General features: G+C 46.1%; 1 protein-coding gene across 2 annotated transcripts in view; it reads right to left on the bottom strand.

Moving 5' to 3' along the window:
• The window catches only part of znf462 (zinc finger protein 462), a 70,536-nt gene extending 67,080 nt beyond the window's left edge, over positions 1–3,456 (bottom strand). For both annotated transcript variants that reach the window (XM_015942831.3, XM_015942832.3), the window contains exon 1: positions 3,295–3,456. The gene's annotated coding sequence lies outside the window, so the exon portion shown is untranslated. The remainder of the gene's footprint in view (positions 1–3,294) is intronic.
• Between the last annotated feature and the right edge of the window lie 13,420 nt (positions 3,457–16,876).

Here is a 16,876-nt window from a genome sequence, read left to right as displayed (position 1 = left end):
TACTTATTTCAGTCTATTTGTGTTTCTTATGCAGAAAAAAAGCAAGCAACGATGGACAACTACGTGGGGAACAAGACACTCACCCCCCAGCAATTCATACCACTTACAAACTCTATTCTAAACATGCTGGTAAAAGACATGAGGCCACTATCCATGGTGGAAGGAGCAGGCTTCCAGCTAATGCTAAAAAATTATTCTGGACTGATATTTTGCACTGTTTAGCTCATTTTATACTGCTGACTGTGTTCATGTGCAATAAAATAGATTGCAGTCAACTGCACAATTCTCTTATGTTTTTTTTTCTTAACTGAAATGCATCCATCACTTGTATAGGTTAAATAGCTAAACAGTAACAAACCGATTAATCGATTAATCGAAAAAATAATCGACAGATTAATCGATTATTAAAATAATCGTTAGTTGCAGCCCTAATCGGGGGTATAGATTTTTTTAACGCATCTTTTGGGTTTTTATGTTAACTGGAACCAAACATTCAGGGGATATTTGAAAAGAGAACTAGTAATTACATGCTGAAAGAAACTGATGTGTTTACAAAACCTAGACTTAGAGCTAAATTAAGGAGTGGAATATATCTGTAAATGGTGTTAAATTATGGAATAACCTTAAAAGGGAAATTAAAAAACTCTTGTCATTTAATATATTCAAAAAATGTACCAAATTGAGTGTACTAAATAATTAAGAAAATGTAAATTAAATCAATGATCATGAATGATCGCACTGGAATTTAGAACAGGAAAAAGTTTTAAACGAATCTGTATGTATCTGACAAATGGTATTTACATATAAATTGATTATTTCTACTGGAAAATGGGGCAGAAATTATAAGACGTTTTTCTTCATTCTGCTCCTTTTCGTTCAAATTGCATTTTTGCTATGTATTTCTTATTGTTTATATGTTTTATTTGTTTTTATTTTGAATGAAATAAACAAAGAATAAAAATTGATTGATAAAGACCTCCAGGTCCATCTGTAACTTACTGGTTTTTAAACACAAATCGATTATAAGCGTTTCAAAATCTTCTTAGATGATCAGATTATTGAATAACTGATGATCGAGATTACAATTAAGACACAAAAGTTTCCAGACTGTGTAAAAAGCAGCTTTTGACCCAATACATAAAAGGTTTGTGTATCCCCATGCTGATCTGCAGTTCATCAGGTTACAACAGAGAGGGACACACAGAGAACCAGCAGACCTTAGGGGCTTCAGACAGAACCCCCTCCCCTCAGTGGGATCATCTCAATCACCTGCTTGTGCAGAAAAATAGAGGAGCAGATAAAGAATGTGTTGAAGACTTGTGAAAGTTAATGCCGGAGGTGAAAGAGCTAACAGAACCTGCGGTATCACCAAGACAATCGGGAGATTTCTCCACCAAAACATCCCGATCACTTATAGGTTTGAACTCCCTGAGCTCATTTGCACAACATCCAACAGACTGGATCCAACTGCGCCCATCTGCCAGACGAAATGTGTCGAGCGCAGCAGATTCCTGCCCGGTCGTCCTCTATCTGCTCCTCCTTGAGAACCTGTCTGCCCTGCCTGCCACGCCGGGGGAGAAAGAGTTCCGCCACCATTTTGATTGCTCTTCTCAGCCCCAGCATTGTCGCAGCACAGTGTGTCAAGCTCACACTCTCCTTGTCAGCAAGATTTCGCACAGTGGCCATGGGGAACTGCAGAGCAGAGAACAACCACACACACACTCAAAGAAGAAGCAGCTCACGTATCCTTCACATTCCCAGAAGGCTGGATGCCTTCAGGACAAGTCACCTGAATCCATGTGATCAATTCCACACAAAGCTTAATTAACATAAAGAAGTCCAGATGTCCACAAACCAGGTTTTCAACTGATAAAAGCTGTAAATAAATGCTTTTATTTTGAAATTTAAAGCCACTGAAGTAAGAAAAAACAGATTCAAAACAAAGTGAGAACCACCATGAGAACTTCCTACAAGAAACAGTCATTGCTTCACCTACACACAAACAAGATGTGTGTGCGCGCGTGTGTGTGTGTGTGTGTGTGTGTTGACACCACTTTGTTGAACATTAACTACCTGCATGGGTAGAAAACACTGCACTATTCTGCATTAAAATTCCTATCTCATCTCCATGTCCTTCAGTTATCAAGATCTTTCTCCACTGACTGTTTCAGCTGCAGGTCTTCCAAGCAAAGTTGCTAGACTGTTGTTTTTATTTTTAAAGGCAATGGAGTTCTAACACTTCGGTAAAGGTCCACTAAAAGATCTAAGCTGACTATTTTAGGAGTTCTCCTTCCTTCAGCAGACAAACTCCCGAGCTGTAAAGGCAGAAGCAGAAGGAGGAGGAGGAGGAAGAGGTGGCCGAGCTAGTTTTTTTTTATTTTTTTGAAACACAACCTTTGTTCCGGCGTGAGGGATCTGCCTGTCTTACTCCTCCAGGGCTCTCCTAGGAGACTCATCTGCTTTCCTCCATTTTACCGTGGAGCTCCTGACATACCTGACTGGAGACCAGTGTGACAGGCAGCAAAAAATAACACAACGATGAATGTAGCAGAAATAACCAAAAAAAGCGTGATTTAAATAGAACTATGAACAAGCTGCGGGTTTATGTGTCAATGCCACGAACCTTTGAGGGTCTAGCTCCAACGTTGAGAACAAAATTGCTAGCTTGATGAGGTTCCTCAAAAAATAAATAAATGCATGTTAGAATGGGGGGGGGGTCCTCAGACTGGACATGGCTTTCATGTGTGGAAGACAATGTGTGTGTGTGGACCTGCGGCTAAGTCAGCTCCTCTGTCGCTAATGGAGGAGAGCTATGGCTTCTTCATGAAGCTAACGGCCGGAGGAGGGCACGCGCGCGGCGCGGCGGCCACCAGCTCCCCTCCTGACCGGCGACAACAACCCCCCCTCCGCCTCGGTGCCGCTAGAAACAGGCGAGCCCACTAGCTCCGCCACCGTCCATTTCCTTGTGTCATTCTCACAACAAACCGAAAGGCGACATTGCTAAAGCGAGGAAGCCCGAATGGTCGCTTGGGATATTAAGTGGGAAGCGAGAAGACCCACTTGACTTTGGGCTGCTCCAGTTCAAGTCACTAATATGAAAAAAAATTTCGCCCGACTTCCTCGTCTGGACCTGGACTGAGAAAATCCAGCTCTTCCCAGGTCCTTCACGAGGCGCTCTCCAAATTATATCCCATGATCGACCACAACCGACGTTCTCGCGGACCCCCCTTTGAAAGTCCAGCCGACACAATCTTAACGAAACTGTAAATATTATATTGCACCAAAACCACTCACAGGTACAATGTTCTCCTCAAGCGATCCTCCCAGAAGTTATCCTCGTATTTCATGCGTGCTCCCGGTCGGTCGCTCGGTCTAATGGATGATCGCCATCTTTCCTGCTTCTCCTTTGCTGCAGCTGCAGATGACCTGAGATCCGTCTGTCTCTGAATAATGAGCAACCACACAGACAAGGAAGACAATCTGCAAAGCAGGCTCTACACAAAGAAGTTTGGGAGACTAGCAAGCACCAGAGGGTGCACAAGAGTTTACCACGAGACGAGGGAGCATCAGCAGGATGGACAATGTCTACGCCTGAGAAGCTCATCCTTCATCTGGACTGAAGTCAGATGATCTGGGACTCGAAGCACCAGCAGATCCTCTGTGAATTTTATATAGGCTTCAATACTATGTGTGCCACGTCATGAGGTTATCTGCAGTTCACTTTGGAGGTGATGATGCTGCTTCACCTCTCATAGATAGATAGATAGATAGATAGATAGATAGATAGATAGATAGATAGATAGATAGATAGATAGATAGATAGATAGATAGATGATAGATAGATAGATAGATAGATAGATAGATAGATAGATAGATAGATAGATAGATAGATAGATAGATAGATAGATAGATAGATAGATAGATATTTACTCCCATGTAAAAATAAAAAGTCCACAACCACTTATCACGTTCCCCCAAAACAAGATTTATTCAAATAAATTCCCTCTCCTCATTTATTCATCCTTCTTGCTCTAATCAGGAAAAAACATGGCTGATGTGTTGTCATTCCACATCTATCTGCTGCAGGCTATTGCTCTGACCAGCAGCAGCTAACAAAGGGGGAGCCCAACACAAAAGGTGTGGGGGTCCTGCTCAGATGGATGTCAGTAAAGGATTTGGTGCCTGGAGGTGGGGGCTGAGCTGCAGGAAGAGGGCATGCATGGGTGGGTGGAGGAGAAACAGCCATACCTGCCTGCAGGATTAAGCCACTAATATGTCATCTGGCAGCATTTATTACCAGCAATAACACGTGTTTAGATTACTTTACATGCTGTTTTCCTTAAATTACGTCATAGAGCCTACAGATGTAGTGGGAGAGTGTTTTATGGCAGTTTATACAAACATTCAATGATTGACGACTGACATATGAAGAAATGTTTTATTATACCCTCTGTATAACCTATTATTGTGGATTTAATTGTATATTTTTAGGGTAGTAAATAAAAATAGATACCCAAAGACGATTGTTAAGGATGGTCTCCAAACTGGAAAAGCTCACCAAATTTCTTTTCAGTTTCAAGGCAGCCATATTGGATTCTAATGGTGGACCAATTAATAGACAATTTCACTAAAGACCTCCCAAGTGAAACACTTTATGAGTCAGTGAGACCAGCTGTGATTTATTATCATTTAAAGGCCTTTTTCATCATGCTAATGGGCTGCATGGTGGCACAGTGGTTAGCACTGTATTTCCTCGCAGCACGAAGGTCACAGGTTCAAAACTCGGCTGCGGCCTTTCTGCGTGGAGTTGCGTGTTCTCCCCGTGCATGCGCGGGTTTCCTCCGGGTACTCCGGTTTCCCCCACAGATCACAACACGCCCTATAGGTTACAGCATAAATTTGGATAAAAGCGTCTGCTAAGCGAATAAACATAATAAACATAATGAGTCCAACATCAGGAGGACAGGGAAAAGCAACATGTAAAAAAAGAGTTCTGCACCCATCTGCAGTTTGTAAACATGGACAAAGCAAACACACATTCTTTGGGGACATGTTTCACTAATTTAGAAAGTTTTGATTTAAATAAGACCATATTTGGACTGAGGAAAACACTGCATTCCAGATTTAATTCTAGAAACATGATGGAATAATAAGTAGACCTCTTTTTAGTGTTCATACTGTGTTTTGTCCCTAATCCAGTTTTTAGTCTTACACAGTTTAGTAAAAATGTTTTACTTACCTTACATGTGTCAGCTAGTAGCTCTAGCCATCCTCAGAGTTCGCCGGTGATGGTGTAGTCACTTCCTTTATTATTCTTTTTAATAAGTGGACCTTATTTTGCGTTTTCTTTGCCAATGTAGCTTCTTAAAATTCTCAGTTACAACAATGCATCAGGCAGTTGATGTTACAACACAGATACAACACAATCAGCCATTCACCCATTCACACACACATTCACACCCTGGTGGGGATGAGGTACAATGTGGCCACAGCTGCCCTGGGGCACACTGACAGGAGCGAGTCTGCCATGCACAGCCGCCACCGGTCCCTCTGAGCACCACCAGCAGACAAGGTGGGTTAATTGTCTTGCTCAAGGACACAACGCCAGTGACAGACTGTGCGGGGCTTGAACCTGCAACCTTCCGATAACGGGACTAGTACTTAACTCCTCTGCCCCCATCGCCCCAAAAGAAAAATGGCTGCATTTAGTAAGACTATAATCAAATCAAGACTAGTAAAAGAAAATAGATTATATTAATTAAATAACATTTATGTCAGCAACCATTCAAATTTGCATTTTGAATATAATGGGTTACACTAAAATGGCTGCATAATGGCATGGTGGTAAGCGCTGCTGCCTTGAAGTAGGGATGTCCCGGTTTTGCATTCCAACCCGGGATCTCTCTGCATGGAGTTTGGAAGTTCTTCCTGTGTGCATGCGTGGGTTCTCTCAGGGTACTCCGACTTCCTCCCACAGTCAAAAAACATGACTAGTGCTGATCTCTCTAAATTGTCCCTAGGTGTGTGTGTGTGTGTGTGTGTGTGTGTGTGTGTGTGTGTGTGTGTGTGTGTGTGTGTGTGTGTGTGTGTGGTTTTTGGTCCTGTGTGTCTCTGTGTTGCCCTTCAATGGACTGGCAACTTGTCCAGGTTTTACCCGCCTGCATGCCCGGAGACCGCTGGCGATAGGCACCAGCCCCCCTGTGAGCCTGCGTGCATAAACAGGTATTGACAATAGATGGATGAGTTTCATTAAATTCGGAAGAGCACACATATCTTTATTCTCTATTTTTTTTCCCTTTTTTGCTCCTGTTGTAAATGCAATTGCTGAAAATTGCCCTACTGAGGGAGAATAAAGGGATTTTCTATTCTATTCTATTCACCAGCGTTAACAAGATCAGCATTTAGAGCATTGACTCTTCGTGTATTTATGAACACACAGTTGCTTGGGGTGCTTGGTCGGTTCTTCTGGTAACCACCAAGGCCGTTGCCACAGTCCCTCTGTGAATTTAGGCCGCCTCAACAGCTCCTGCCTCTTCATGTATTCCCACACTGACTTTGTTGTTGTTCTGAGGGCCCTGGGGGGGGTGGATGGATGGGGGGAAATGCCATCTGTTTCAGGACCTCTTCGTCCTCTTGCTGCTGAAGAACGTTCTGCAGGAGCTTGGCTGTGTTTTTATGGGTCTTGCTGCTAAAAACATTCAGGGTGAAGTCAAAGAAACATCCTGTGTCCTTTTCAATACAGAATATTGGTATGATACACATTAATGTGTATCATTATCATGTATGGAGCTGTTCAAATATCTGAAATCAAACCACTTTCTAAAATATTCTGCTTGTAAACAGCTTGACGTCTTTGTAAAACTGATCATATTTGGAGGAGTTATATTTTATCTATTACTTTAGGTACCTTAGCCTCTGATACTTCCAGATGTAAAACAGTCGCTAAACTCAAGGGATGATCCAGTCTTGTTTCTAAACATTACAATGTAGCAAACAACCAGCCTGTCACAAAGACACACTTTGTTCCAATTTCCTCAGTTGAGTCTGAAATAAACCAAAGATAACGCAGTTTTACAGAACAATGCATGTTTAGACAAAAGAAGTCAGTTTCGTAGAACCAGTACCACCCACTCCACAACTACTCTGCAACTCCTCTCAGACCTGGTTTAAACCTGTTTGGAGAAAGGGGCTCGAGTCAGGCAGGAGGCATGGTCACTGGCTGCGGAGATGGGAGCTGGGGGTTGTGAACACCAGAAACCAGCTAGGTAGAGAGGGGGAAGGGTGTATGACGGTTAGCAGGCCGAGAAGGTTGGTTGGGAGTGGCCCATAAAGGTCACAGGGTGTGTGTGTGTGTGTGTGTGTGTGTGTGTGTGTGTGTGTGTGTGTGTGCGTGTGTGTGTGTGTGTGGGGGGGCTTCTGAACCCTGCTAGATCTGAAGGAATTTCATGATTTCTCATTTAAGAGCTTCAGGTGATTGGTAATCCAAGACTTGTTCTTGGGGAAACAGCAAACATTCCTGGTTAGGATGGGGGGAGTCCATTTAGCAGTCATGTATTGACATCAACCCTCCACCCCTCACCCCTCTACATGTGGCATGCAGAGCACATTCCAGTCTGCGGAGCTGAAGCAGCCCTGGACAGCCTCACCGGCTTCCTGACCCCGCTTCAGCACATACTTTGTGGAGATGGAGAGACTTTAAACAGTAGGGAGATATTCAGGTGGTAATAGGACCAGGTTGTTCTCCAAATGACCAAATGGACGCCTGGTGATCACTTTTGTTTGTAGCATTTGCATACAGAAGGTCCAAAGTTCTGTTGTCCCATGTTGTGCTGTCAACAAGCTGGTTAGAAGTAGGGAGGGTGGAATTCAAGCTGGTTTGGCTGAAATTGCCAGTAACAGCTATGAAAACCCTGGAACTTAACAAAGAACTTCTTTTGCATGGCTCAGCCCCATCAGCTGATGTTGATACACAAAAAGAAGTGTGTGGAATAGGAGAGCTTATTTAGAAAATATTATGGATGCAAAATCACAACTGAAGGTTCAATGTCTGGTGAGCATAGATGGTTCTTCACGGTAGCATCTAGGATTGTTCCACCTCCCCCCGACCACCACCCCTCATACTACCTAGCCTGATGTTCTTGTGCACACAAACTGTCTCAACACCAGGTTTGGAGGCAGGTTCAGGAAGTCTACATGCAGGCATGTGTCAGCGAAGTACAAAACGCTGCTCTCACAGCACTTCCTGTGAGTCTTAAACAGAGCCAGAGAATCATACAATTTATTTGCCAGATGAGATGAGGGGTTTTAATCTATTGTTTGTTTTTCCTCTTGTCCCAGCTCTGCACTCACAACAACTTTGGTTTGACACTCACATTAATTCATTACTTTCTAAAGTCAAGTCAATAATTGGGTTTCTATACCGCAACAGGTCATCCTTTACTCATTCTGCAAAGTGTGACAGGCCCGTCACTGTATCTCGATCGATCACGCACCCTGCTTGGCCACGGGGATGTGCCTTTGGCTGTCTGGTCCGCGCGTCACATAGAGATGGGTACCTTAGACATTTGACTTGATCCGGTACTAATTCCCGGTACCTACGAATCGATACCGGTACTTAACGGTACCAATTATCGTTACTTTTGAGTGTTTAATATTTTAATTCTCTTTTATAATTAGATATATATTTTTCTCAATATATAACAATATTTGATAAATATCACGATAAATAACATACAACTGTTTGTATTTTAACATCGTCCTTGTAGTTTTATAAGCTGATAATTAAACTGAAGCAAACATCTTTACTGTGAACTAAATTTACTGTGTATCTTCATTCCTTTTACCGTCCTTTTTCAATTGATTTTTCCTACTGGGAAGTTAGAATTTCCGAGGAGAAAGCAAACGCACCATTAGATGATAACAATGGTGGCATAGGAAGCTAACATATCAAGCTACGTTATCTTAAACAGTTTATTTAACTGCTGGAGCAGATTTAAACGATGATGCCTCACACTTAGATCGTTGTCACTGGTTTCATCTTCACCCAATCACCCGTCGCATTTAGTAAAGTGAAGCCAAACTTTAGTGCGCGTTCATGTTCTTCTAGTCGGAATTTCGGAGTTCCGAGGAGAAAGCGAACGCACCATTAGTGAAACGGAAGCTAACAAATCAAGCTAACGTTATCTTACATTTTATTTACCTACCGGAGCAGATTAAGATGAGGATGTCTCACTTAGATAGTTGTCGCTGGTTATCACCCAGTTACCCATCACATTTAGTGAAGTGGAACCAAGAGTTAGCGTGCGTTCTTTCTACCATGCTGCTCTGTTTACAACTCGCTCGCAGCAACCGATGACTTAACGCTCTTGCGCATGCGCAGCTGTCTAGGCAAGTTCTTGTTGTGAAGGACGGGTACCGAAACGAGGCACCGTTTCAAATGAAGTGAATTGGTGCTCGGTTGGTACTGTGGAATTCGGTCGGTACCTTAAAAAGTACAGAATTCGGTACCCATCCCTACGCACGTGTGACTCTCACCCTGGAGTCCGGGGATCAAATCCCGCCCGGGCCCTCGTTTCTTCACCCTCCCACAAAAGCAAACCTTGGTCAAAATGACAATCCTTCCCATCTTAGATAACAGTGACATAATTTATAGGACTGCTTCCAAAAAACTTCTTCATAAACTCTATTTAATTTATTACTCAGCGATCTGCTTCATCACTGGTGCCCCTTTCACTACTCATCATTGTGATCTGTACTCACTCGTTCTCTGGCCATCTCTCCATCCCCGCAGGTTGTTACATGGGTATCAATTTAGATACAAACAATCGTCAGTAGAATATTGTCATCACTTCACTCATTCCTCGTCACTTCCAACAACCAGCGCGATTTACGTTCCAGTTTCTCTATGGTTATTCCCAAAGCTCACACCTCCTTTGGTTGCTCCTAATTCCAGTTTGCTGCTCCCAACGACTGAAATGAGCTTCAAAATTCACTAAAGCTCACCACCTACATCCAATTATCTACCTTCAATAATTCATTGAAATCAATAGTGTCTGATCAATGTGCTTCTGAGTACTTAAAGACTGCTTGAGGCCTTTTTTGGTTGCTTGTACATATTTTATATCAGAACAGCCCTTTGTCTTTATGTCTGTTTTATCTTACTTTGATCTTGTTTGTTTTTATCTTGTCTAACTGTTTTTATTTGATGTAAAGCTAATTATGTGTGTGTGTTGCTGCTGCCTCTTGGCCAGATCGTCGTTGCAAATGAGAATGAGTTCTCTATCGACTCATCTCGTTAAAAAAAGGTTCAATAAATAAAATAAATAAACTCCTCCCGACTTCCTCTAATATCACAGTTCTGACTCCAGGCGTCGATGGTTCCACAACTACTCTGCAACTCCTCTCAGACCTGGGAATCTTTCACCCATCCATCCATCCATCCTTGGAAAGCTGGTCCGATGTGAATGTAATCAAGCAATTCCTTCTTCAATGCAAACGGTCCAAAAAGTGACATTGTGAAGTGGTAGAAGAGTGTTGAATCCATGATGGTGAATACAACAGTGGTCAGAAATGAATTAATAGAAAATAACAAGATAACACAGAGTGTTGGCTTCCATTGCCATCGTCAAATATAAAGTACCTTCATAATACATGAAGATTTTTTTAACAAGGTCAATTTGTCTCATGAGAAGTAAAATATACATGGCTTGTATTTGATATAGTGCCTTAGGGTTCTCTCCTCCTTGAACCGTCACCTTATCGTGGTGGAGGAGTTTGAGTGCCCTAATGATCCTAGGAGCTATGTTGTCTGGGGCACTTAGTGCCCCTGGTAGGGTCTCCCATGACAAATTGGTCTTAGGTGAAGGGTGAGACAAAGAACGGTTCGAAGGATCTTTCATGGCGGTTAAAACGAAGAGTCGGAGTACCCGGCCCGGAGGGTTACCGGGGTCCCACCCTGGAGCCAGGCCTGGGGTTGGGGCCCGTGAGCGAGCGCCTGGTGGCCGGGCCTTCGCCCATGGGGCCCGGCCGGGCCCAGCCCGAACCGGATACATGGGCTCGTCCAACTGTGGACCCACCACCCGCAGGAGGAACATGAAGGGTCCGGTGCAATGCGAATCGGGTGGCAGACCAAGGCGGGAGCCTTGGCGGTCCAATCCCCGGACAAGAAAACTAGTTTTTGGGACATGGAACGTCACCTCGCTGGCGGGGAAGGAGCCGGAGCTTGTGGCAGAGGTTGAGCGGTACCGGCTAGATATAGTCGGACTCACCTCGACACATTGCATTGGATCTGGAACCCGAGACCTGGAGAGGGGTTGGACACTCTACTTTGCTGGAGTTGCTCCGGGTGAGAGGCGGAGGGCTGGGGTTGGCCTTTTGTTAGCCCCGAGACTCTCTGCCTGTGTGTTGGGGTTTACCCCGGGGGACAAGAGGGTAGCTTCCTTGCGCCTTCGGGTCGGGGAACGGGTCCTGACTGTTGTTTGTGCTTATGGGCCAAATATCAGTTCAGAGTACCCACCCTTTTTGGAGTCCCTGGGACGAGTGCTAGATAGTGCTCCATCAGGGGACTCCATTGTCCTGCTGGGGGACTTCAATGCTCACGTGGGCAATGATAGCTTGACCTGGAGGGGTGTGATTGGGAGGAACGGCCCACCTAATCTGAACTCGAGCGGTGTTTTGTTATTGGACTTCTGTGCAAGCCGCAGTTTGGCCATAACGAACACCATGTTCGAACATAAGGATGCCCACCGGTACACTTGGTACCAGGGCAGCCTAGGTCACAGGTCGATGATAGATTTTGTAGTCGTATCATCTGACCTGCGGCCGTATGTTTTGGACACCCGAGTGAAGAGAGGGGCGGAGCTGTCAACTGATCACCACCTGGTGGTGAGTTGGATCAGATGGCAAGGGAACATGCCGCGTAGACCTGGCAGACCCAAACGCATAGTGAGGGTCTGCTGGGAAAGCCTGGCAGAAGAACCTGTCAAGACGGTCTTCAACTCCCACCTCCGGCAGAGCTTTGACCACGTCCCGAGAGCAGTGGGGGACATTGAGTCCGAGTGGGCCTTGTTCCACTCTGCGATTGTCGAGGCGGCTGTTGCTAGCTGTGGTCGTAAGGTGGCCGGTGCCAGTCGTGGTGGCAACCCCCGTACCCGCTGGTGGACACCAGAGGTTCGGGGAGCCGTCAGGCTGAAGAAGGAGGCCTACAGGGCGTGGCTGGTCTGTGGGTCTCCGGAGGCAGCAGACAGGTACCGGATAGCCAAGCGGGGTGCAGCAGTGGCAGTTGCCGAGGCAAAATCTCGGGCGTGGGAGGAGTTTGGTGAGGCCATGGAGAAAGACTATCGATCGGCTCCAAAGAGGTTCTGGCAAACTGTCCGGCGCCTCAGGAGAGGAAGGCAGCAACTCGCTCACACTGTTTACAGTGGGGATGGGGAGCTGCTGACGTCAACTGAGGCTATAGTCGGACGGTGGAAGGAATACTTTGAGGAGCTCCTCAATCCCACCAATGCGCATTCCGAGGAGGAACCAGAGCTGGGAGGCCTGGGGATGGACTGTCCGATCTCAGGGGCAGAAGTTGCTGAGGTAGTCAAACAACTACACAGCGGCGGAGCCCCGGGGGCGGATGAGGTTCGTCCTGGCTATCTTAAGGCTATGGATGTTGTAGGGCTGTCATGGTTGACACGTCTCTGCAAAATTGCGTGGTCATCGGGGGCAGTTCCTAGGGAGTGGCAGACCGGGGTGGTGGTCCCCATCTTTAAGAAGGGTGACCTGAGGGTGTGTTCCAACTATAGGGGGATCACACTCCTCAGCTTCCCTGGAAAGGTCTACGCCAAGGTACTGGAGAGGAGGGTCCGATCGATAGTTGAATCTCAGATAGAGGAGGAGCAATGTGGTTTTCGTCCTGGCCGTGGAACTGTGGACCAGCTCTAAACCCTTGCAAGGGTGATGGAGGGGGCATGGGAGTTTGCCCAACCAATCCACTTGTGCTTTGTGGATTTGGAGAAGGCTTATGACCGTGTCCCCAGGGGCACCCTGTGGGGGACGCTCCAGGAGTATGGGGTGGGTGGCTTTCTGTTAAGGGCCATTCAGTCCCTTTACCAGAGGAGCGTGAGTTTGGTCCGCATAGCCGGTAGTAAGTCGGACCTGTTCCCAGTGAGGGTTGGACTCCGCCAGGGCTGCCCTTTGTCACCGGTTCTGTTCATCACTTTTATGGACAGAATTTCTAGACGCAGCCGTGGTGTGGAGTGTGTCGAGTTTGGTGGCAGGAGAATGTCGTCTCTGCTTTTTGCGGATGATGTGGTCCTCCTAGCTTCATCCAGCTCTGACCTTCAGCTCTTGCTGGGTAGGTTCGCGGCCGAATGTGAAGCGGCTGGGATGAGGATCAGCACCTCCAAATCTGAGACCATGGTTCTCGACCGGAAAAGGGTGGCTTGCCACCTCCGGGTCGGGGGAGAGGTCCTACCTCAAGTGGAGGAGTTTAAGTATCTCGGGGTCTTGTTCACGAGTGAGGGTAGGAGGGATCGGGAGATCGACAGGCGGATTGGTTCGGCATCTGCAGTGATGCGGACGCTGAGCCGATCTGTCGTGGGGAAGAGGGAGCTGAGCCAGAAAGCCAGGCTCTCGATTTACCGGTCGATCTACGTCCCAATCCTCACCTATGGTCATGAGCTTTGGGTAATGACCGAAAGAACGAGATCGCGGATACAAGCGGCCGAAATGAGTTTCCTCCGTAGGGTGGCCGGGCTCAGCCTTAGAGATAGGGTGAGGAGCTCGGATATTCGGGAGGGACTCGGAGTAGAGCCGCTGCTCCTCCGGATCGAAAGGAGCCAGTTGAGGTGGTTTGGGCATCTGGTCAGGATGCCTCCTGGACGCCTCCCCGGGGAGGTGTTTCGGGCATGTCCTGCTGGCAGAAGGCCCCCGGGTCGACCCAGGACACGTTGGAGAGGTTACATCTCCAATCTGGTCCGGGAACGCCTTGGGGTCCTGCCGGAGGAGCTGGTGGACAAGGCCGGGGAGAGGACGGCCTGGAGCTCCCTAATTGGGATGCTGCCCCCGCGACCCGGACCCGGATAAGCGGAGGAAGAAGACGACGACGACGACGACGACGACGCCTTAGGGTTCTACACCCCCCAAGGCGCTTTACAACAAAGTCATTCACACATCCATGCAAGAGTGGGGATGAATTTCTGTACTGTACACGTTTGTCTTGTCATTAGCAGAAAAAAAGGCAATATCTTGCCAGATTTTGCCAAAGATGTGGCTTATTCTGAAAGGTCAACTTCATTCATATTTTAATACATTTGCAGTGGTCTATAGTAGGAATGAATGCAGTGTAAGTCTTTCTGTGGGGAAAAAAGCTCCGGTGCACCAGTTTGAGGACGTAGATGTCAGCTGAGGGACAATCAGTGAGATTTGGAGTCTTGATATATAAACATCTTGCATCTGATTGGATAACAGCAGCACAACATTTTTTGACATTTTTTCTTCTAGTTTCTCAAGAAAAACAGTATTTTTTAGACATTTTACTTTTCTGTTTCTGGTGCTGTGAAGCTTAGAGGATTTTTACTGTTATTTTTTCACTTTTTGAGCATTTGTTATGATGCTTAACCATGGCAACAAGCTGGTTTGCACTCAGGAGCAGCTGATTAACATTGGAAAGGCTGAAATAATACCTCAACTGAAGCCACATATCCCAAATGAGCTGAAACGCAAGAAGCGTGGGTGCAGAGCGGGAGCAAAACGGAGACAGAAAAAGAGGAAATTCAAACCATCTCTTCCATCGATCATAATGGGCAATGTGAGATCATTGGCCAACAAGATGGATGAACTCCAAGCCCTTTCAAGGACTCAGCCAGAGTATCGGCATATGTGTTTAACTGAGACGTGGCTGCAGGACCATATCCCTGATTCCAGCGTCTCTCTGCCAGGATTCCTGACTGTATGAGCAGACAGAGATCTGAAGAGGAGTGGGAAAAGAAAAGGAGGTGAAGTGGCAGTGCTTGTCAACAACAGATGGTGCCATCCAGGTCATGTTTCAGTGAAATGTCGTCTCTGCAGCCCAGATGTTGAACTCTTGGCAGTAAGTTGTTGCCCATATTATTGCCAAGATAGTTTAAAAGTGTTGTCTTAGCAACCGTTTATATTCCACCTTCAGCCATTGCTGAAAGTGCATGTGATGCCATCAGTTCCATTGCCACTAAGTGCCAGCACCCCAATGCATTTGTGGCTATATCTGGTGATTTTAACCATGCCTCGCTCTCTGCTACACCTCCAACATTTCAACAGTTTGTCAGCTGCTCCACCAGAGAAAACAAGACATTGGATTTGTGTTATGCAAATGTAAAGAATGCATACATGTCCAAAACAAGACCTCCTCTGGGACAATCAGATCACAATCTTGTTTTTCTCTGCTCAGAATACAAACCACTTGTTCAGAGGCAACCTGTGACAAGAAGAACTGTGAGAAAATGGTCACAGGATGCTGAAGAAGCCCTGCAGGGTTGTTTTGAGACCACAGATTGGATGGATCTCTGCCAAGCATATGAAAAGGACATCAATGTCATGACTGGATGTGTCACTGACTATATAAACTTCTGTGTGGACAACATCATACCCACCAGAACAGTGAGATGTTTCGCTAACAACAAACCCTGGATCACCAGCGAACTGAAGAATCTGCTAAATGAGAAAAAAAAGACCCTTCAAGGAGGGAGACAGGAAATTATTGAGGAGTATACAGAAGCAACTGAAGATCAAGATCAGAGACAGCAAGGAGGCATACAGGAAGAAGCTAGAGAACAAACTACAGAGGGACGATATCAGAGATGTCTGTTCAGGGATGAAGAAGATCACAGGCGTCAAGCAGAGGAAGGATTGCACAGATGGCAGCCTGGACACAGCCAATGAACTGAACAAGTTCTTCAATAGGTTCAGTTCAGGAACAAACCCAGCATCCTCCTCGCCTGTCCCCAGCCAATCAGACATCCCATCCTCCTCTGATTCAACATTTTCCTGTCGCACGCCACCTCTTTTGTCTTCTAACACAGTCATGGACTCTTCTGGTTCTATAAATCTGTCTTCAACCAAGTTAGGAGATGCTGCTGCCCCATTTACCTCCCCCTCCCACCTATCTGTCTCTAGAAGTCAGGTGAAGAGGCAGCTGGAGGGACTGAACAGGAACAAGGCTGCAGGTCCAGATGGTGTCAGCCTAAGGGTACTGAAGGCCTGTGCAGAGCAGCTCTGTGGGATTCTGCAGCACCTCTTCAACCTCAGCCTGGCCCAGGAGAAGGTTCCAGTCCTGTGGAAGACATCCTGCCTTGTTCCAGTTCCAAAGAAAACTCGCCCATTAGTCAAAGACGACTACAGACCAGTTGCTCTGACATCCCACATCATGAAGGTCCGGGAAAGACTCCTGTTGGTCCACCTGAATAAGCTAACAGGACATATCAGGACCCGCTGCAGGTTTGCTTATCGCCATGGAGTTGGAGTTGAAGATGCCATCATCCAGCTGCTTCAACCAACCCACTGTCATCTGCACAAAGCAGGCAGCACTGTGAGGGTCATGTTCTTTGATTTCTCCAGTGCATTTAACTCAGTCCAGCCTGATGTACTTTGCCAGAAACTCCAGAAGACACAGGTGGGGGCCTCAATTATCGCCTGGATTAAAGACTACCTGACAAACAGACCACAGTTTGTGAGGCTGAAGAACTGAACATCAAACCAGGCAATCAGTAACATTGGAGCACCACAGGGGACTGTACTCTCACCATTCCTTTTCACCCTGTACACCTCAGACTTCCAGTACAAGTCAGAGACCTGTCATCTACAGAAATACTCAGATGACTCTGCAGTTGTCGGGTGTATCAGAGATGGACAGGAA

The sequence above is a fragment of the Nothobranchius furzeri genome, chromosome 6, assembly GCF_043380555.1.
Source record: "Nothobranchius furzeri strain GRZ-AD chromosome 6, NfurGRZ-RIMD1, whole genome shotgun sequence".
In the NCBI taxonomy this organism is placed as follows: domain Eukaryota; kingdom Metazoa; phylum Chordata; class Actinopteri; order Cyprinodontiformes; family Nothobranchiidae; genus Nothobranchius; species Nothobranchius furzeri.
Note: the sequence above shows the minus strand (reverse complement) of the source record. Positions and strands in the feature narration are given on the sequence as shown.